Below are 6,154 nucleotides of genomic sequence, written 5' to 3'. Positions count from 1 at the left end.
TGACCATTTAAGGTCATTTCTGAAACACGTCAGCTGCTCCTCAAGCTGATTGAGGTTTGTGTCATTAGAGATATTAGTTAAAAGCCCCAGTACTTCTCACTCTGACCAGGGTGTCAGAGGTAAAAAGTACATGAGGGTTTTATCGGCTGATCCAACCAAACCCCTTCATACCCAACACACCCACTAGATGGCAAGTGGTCTGTCACTATTAGTTTTCAAATACTTTTTGCAAAGATAATATATTTTCTTAAAAGGTAATTTTATTAAATTTAAAACATTAAACTTAAATGTTTCTTAAGGTAATTTTTCCCTGCAAATATTTTTTGCTGAATTAAACTATTTATACAATTTCGGATCAGATTCAAACAATTCCTTTTCTCACCTGCATAAGGATGTCTGAGTTCCCAGACAGCCTTTCTCAGAGCCTGAGGTCCCCAGGGTTAGCAGTGTAATTCTTTTTACTCTGGGGTGCTCAAGCACAGAATTGCCTACAATCAATTTGCTTTCAATCCTGGCATTAAACTCACTGTATATAAAAGTATCACAGTATTTTAAATATAATTCTAAGTAGCAGTGATTTAAAAGGCTTTTTTATAGTAATGAAAAAAATTACAAGCCATAGTAAAAGCTGCACAGCCCATTTGCCTGAATCCAATCAAACACATATAAGAGCCCCATAACCTCAAAATGGGCAAAAATGACTTAAAAATTAAGAACGAGAATTGATAGGAGACTTTCAGTATCTGACAGAGGATGCAATATATCTGAACAATATTTTGACCTTCAGGTTTCTAAAAATAAAGAATGAGTCTTTATTTGAATCGGGTCTCAAACTCCGCGGCTCGTGGGCTGTTTTGGGGCCTTCTGTACAACATTTTGTGGCCATGTCCTAGAGGAATCTTTTTTTGTTTTGTTTTGTTTTGTTTTAGTTGTTTGGGTCACACCCCCCAATGTTCAAGGCTTATTACTGACTTTGCACTCAAGGATCACCCCGACTTTGCCTCCTGCGGCCCCCAGGTAAATTGAGTTTGAGACCATCAATAAATGCTCACAAGTAGTGATGCTGGAGCACAGAGCCAAGAGTAAGCCCTGAACACAGTCAGGTATGTCCCAAAACCATTGCCAACATTGTCACTTTAACTGCCATTCTGACATATAGTAGGTCTTTGATTATTGGAGAATGAATAATCAGGTAATAAAAAAGCACATCTTCAAATGCTGTCTGCTCTTTAACACTATTTTGGCTGAGTTCTTTTCAATTTTGCCTTTAGCAGAAATATGCAAATTAAATCAGAAAGTTTAACTTCAATTAATGGTCTGATCACTTTTTGAGTGACTCAATTCTTCCAGGCAATTACAACCATTTCTTCTGAGTTAATCCTCAAAATTTATTATAATTTTTTCAGTGTTTACACTAAAGTAGAAATATTCTACTAAAATCCCTAGAGTTGGCAGAAGCAGCACCATGTTACTTTATTTTCAAATAAGGCAAAGAAATACCGTATTTGCCGGTGTATAAGACGACCCTTCAACCCATGAAAAACTTCCTAAAAGTCAGGAGTCATATTATATGCTGGTATACGGTCTGCTGAAACTTGTTTCAGCTTCAGGAACGAGTGATCCACACCCCTCTTACTTTTAAGAAGTAACTTACTTTTAAGACTTTTAGGAAGTTTTTCATATAAGTTGCCATATATGATGGCAAATATGGTACTTGCCATATACAACATAGAAAGTCAAATTATATTAGAATTTGGTAAACCATGATATTTTAGTGTTAACTATGTCCTCAATATTGCATGTAATATTTGTAGTAAAAATTTACTCATAGTTTATCTGAATCTAGATATAGAGAGTTCCATGTCCTCTTATTTCCAAATCTGGCAAGCTTAGAGAGAAGCATATGTTTTTTCCTCAATATCAGGTTTTTCTATGTATGTAGACTGAGAGAGTAGGTAGACCTTCAAGGAGGTCTACCATCTGACAAAATTCTCTTAATACAATATTCAGTGATGGCCAGTTTTTCAAAGCTCATTAAAATTGCATTTGTAATTAGGTAAGAGGCAGACCCTGTAATGCTCAGTGACTGTTTCTGGCTCTAGGCTCAGGGCTGACCCCAACTGGTATAAAGAGAAACATATATGATGATGGAGATTATATCAGGGTCAGCCGCACACAAGGTTTGTGCCTTCCCTTCTGTACCTTAAAATGATGTTTTTAAAAACTCTTGACTTTACAATCATGTTTAAAATAATAGTATTATGTGTTATTACATGTAGAAAATAAAAATCGTAAAAAGAGAAAAAAAGATAGGAAAGATGCCAAGAGGCAAAACAAACATTTTTGACAAATTATATGAGGATACTGGTATACACATATAATTTTATAAGCATAATTCTCAGATCAAAGAAAGTATGACTACTTAGAAAGCCTTTACTTTGTATAAAATGTCATCTGTGAATTTGTACTATGAACAAAATTTTGGGTTTATAAAAAATGGCATATTAATTTATTAATTCATTATTAATAACATTGCACACCAGCTCGAAGCTAGAGGTTATTTTAACCAGGGGACCAAATTTCCCAAACATCAAGTGGAAGTGCTCTGTCTTGTTTGGAGGAGTGATTGGCAATGTCCTAAAGAACAATATTACCTATGTTGTTGGCAAGCAGTGGCTTGAGATAGTAGCTCACAAAGATTCAATAATCCAAAGAAGATAGCTATAAAGTTCTCCAAATTTACTCTGGATAAATATTGTAACTTCCCTCCTCTTTTACAGTTCCTTTAATATTCAATTATTAAGCAAAGCTCTAACAAGAAGAAATATTTCCAGGTTCAGATATTATGGCCTTATACAGATGTAAAGGGCTTCAGTATGAAATAAAGTGATCAAACTTGATCAGAAACTCAAAATAATTTGGCAATAGTATAGCAGACTCCATTCCTTTCAATGCCTTTCCAAGGAACAGATAGTGTTTTAACCAGTTCTGCGATAAATTCAGTCAAGGGAAGAAAGAGAAAGAAATATTTATATGAGATACTATGAATGAATGAAACTCTGTTTAGTCATATACAAAATAAAGTGTTGTGATAATGAAGGGAAGCACTTTATTTAAAGAGAAGGTCAACAAAAGATTGATTTTTTTTCTGTCAATAACTACATTTTCAACAGTAAATTTCAGATTTCCAAAACCAAAGAGTTGCTTATGAAACCTATTTACTCCTAGTTTTCCTGTGAGGTAATGTGAAAAACACAAAACAAATTACTCTTTTTAACATCGAAATTAAAAGCAGAAAGTGCATTGTAAATGGAGGTGGAAGGAGGGAGAAGTTGAGCTTAATTGAGTGCTCAAAAGTTATAGCTAAGCTCAGAGAGATGCCATATCTGAGTCATTACAGGCAGATCTGTTCTACAGGCTGAGATCTCTGGAACCTTCTCCAAATGGGTGTGAGCTGAGTCCCCCCACTACAAAGGGGACAAAATTAGGGACTGGGAAGGAAACTGGGGGCACTGATGAAGGGAAGTTTACACTAGTGGTGGGACTCGTTTTGAACATTGAATATCTGAAACAATTATACTATGAACAACTTTGTTAATCACAATTTAAAATATTCAAATATTAAAAAATAAAAGTTACAAGTAAATAACAAATACTTCTAGAACATAGAAATATTAGGTCACATCAAAATACAAACTTCGTATCACTGCCAGTCATAAAAACTTGGTTTTTAGACTTATTTTGCTCAGATTAACTAGAATTTGCATCACTTTCTAGTTGCTGTGATCTTTGGCAAATTATGCTGTCCCTCTAGACCACAGTGTCCGTGTTATAAGACAACAGAACAGTAGAACCTACCATGTAAGGTGGTCATGAAGATTAAGTTAAATCTGTGGGGTGTTTCTGTCATACAGTCTGACACATACTGAACATCAAAAAATATTAGCTCTTAGCTTTATCATCATTATAATGTTTTATTAAAAATGGACAAACTGATGTAAATGAGGGCTTTGCACTTGATCTTTCAAAGCTAAACAAGCTGAACACTGAACTTCAGCTATTTGAATCCGTATCAGAACATTTCTGATAATATGTACCTCTTTAATGATATTTTTCCTTAAAATAAGAAAACTAGGTCACAGAATTCAGAATCCCAAATTGGCCCCATTTACACTGCTTTTTTTGTATTAGGATGCTGAACACAAAGGAAAGTATCTCGGGGCAGATAGTCTAATAAAGAAATTCTGAAATCTTTTGTCACAAGGTCCTTGTATTTAAAGCCTTGTGTTTAAACCACTACTGGTTTATTAGTGTTATTCTTAAATAGAATCTACAAACTGCAGTTGTGTGGGATATTCAGCAGGAATGATACAAATTAGAATGGCAGAGGAAACATACAATGCCAAAGACAGGTTGGTCAACTCACTATTGGGGCTAAGTAGGCTCAACAGAGAAGGCGTGCTACTGTTACCTGGTGCCTTTACAGTACCACAGAATGAGCCACGGCATTCAATTTAGACACACTACAGTGTGTTTTTCTCTTAAAGAAATTCACAAGCCTTTCCTCACTCTGCCCTCTGAGCCAGGATATTGAGTTAAAATGTACCTACTGAGTAGGTAATGCATTTGGTATTAAGGATCCATCATTTGTGTATGTCTTCTGAGCAGAATGGCTCCTTTGGAGCTATTACAGATATACTGTGAATAGATATAAGGAATAATACAAAAAGTGGCTGAAGGAGATCCCATATTAACTACTGTCAGACTTTTAACATTATTTGAAAGTAGGCTTTTTTTTTTTATTCCTAGGGTTTAATACCTCTATACTTTGTAAACTGAGCGCTTTTCAAAGAGAGCTCAAAATTCCTACAGAGCTGTCTTTAGGTGCTTTGATCTTTGCAGAGCACCTATCTTGTGTCTCTATAATTGCTCTGGTTTAACAAGACTCCCTAGCACGTGAAAGGGGAAAATCCTTTTATTAAGGCTATCAACTTAACTGACCACAGTGATGGAATGTGCAACTTAGGGATAGCCTTTAGCTCCCCAGGAAAGAAAAAAATGGAAACCTGAAAAGTTTTCAGATTAAAACAAAACGAAATATTTATTAAACATATTTCTGGTATCCCAGGTGGTAGGAGGCTGTCCTGCGGTTTGCTGAAAGGTTTGATCTTTGTTAAGTATTGTGAATGCTGATTTCAATAATGGGGTGAAAGCTGAGGAAGTTATGGTTGAAATTTTGGCTAAAGATGACAGCTCCAGGTTTTGAGTTGCACAAAGCAGTCTAAGGGATTAAACCAACAAAGCCTGCTCAAAAGTATTGAGTTTCCAAAAGTGTAATCTTCCTATCAGTAATTCACACTTCTAGGATGAGGAGGATTCCTCATTTACTTTGACTTTGCCATATTAATCTTACTTTACAAATACATGCAGTGATTTATATCATGTTTAATTAACTGATTGAGGTTCCACTGGTAAAAAAAAAAAAAAAGGCATCATATTAAGCTCTGCCCGTATGGCGAATTCGAATCACATCTTTAGCCTTGCAAGAACAAAATATCCCGAGAGTCGCTGATGACAGGATGTAGGAATTGAAATCAGGTCCCTCCTGTTGTTTGAGAATCCAGGGAGGGTGCCTACCATATGCCCGTCACTTCCAGGGGGTGGGGGAGATGACAGGATAAAAGAAAAGGAGGCTCTAGTTCATCCAATATGTTCAAATCTCAAATGAAAATGTTTGTGCAGCAGTGCTGTACAGAGGCCAAGATTCACATAAAAGTACATCCCAAACTTTGAAGAGAGCATAATGAGAGGGTTTGGTACTGTTTCACTGTTTTGATATCTGTTGTTTTATTTTGTTTTGTGTTTTTCCCTGAAATGGCTGTTCAGAATTTTTGAGAACCAATAACTAAAACATCTGTGGTTTGGTAAATAGGAGAATAACAAGAAATAAAAGATGGAATTCTCATTTTATAAAATATATGGACACTCTGATTCAGTTAAAAGGAAAAATAGGTTTGATTGCCAAAAAAACATAATTTGCCCAAACCTCCTTTGAAATGTGCATTTCTAGAAATGGAAGGTATTTTCTTTTTTCTCCAAAAGCTATGGATGGTCATTATTAATGATATTTAATGCACACAGTGAAAAAATTTAC

The sequence above is a fragment of the Suncus etruscus genome, chromosome 12 (assembly GCF_024139225.1).
Source record: "Suncus etruscus isolate mSunEtr1 chromosome 12, mSunEtr1.pri.cur, whole genome shotgun sequence".
Classification (NCBI taxonomy): domain Eukaryota; kingdom Metazoa; phylum Chordata; class Mammalia; order Eulipotyphla; family Soricidae; genus Suncus; species Suncus etruscus.
This window is presented reverse-complemented; position numbering follows the sequence as displayed.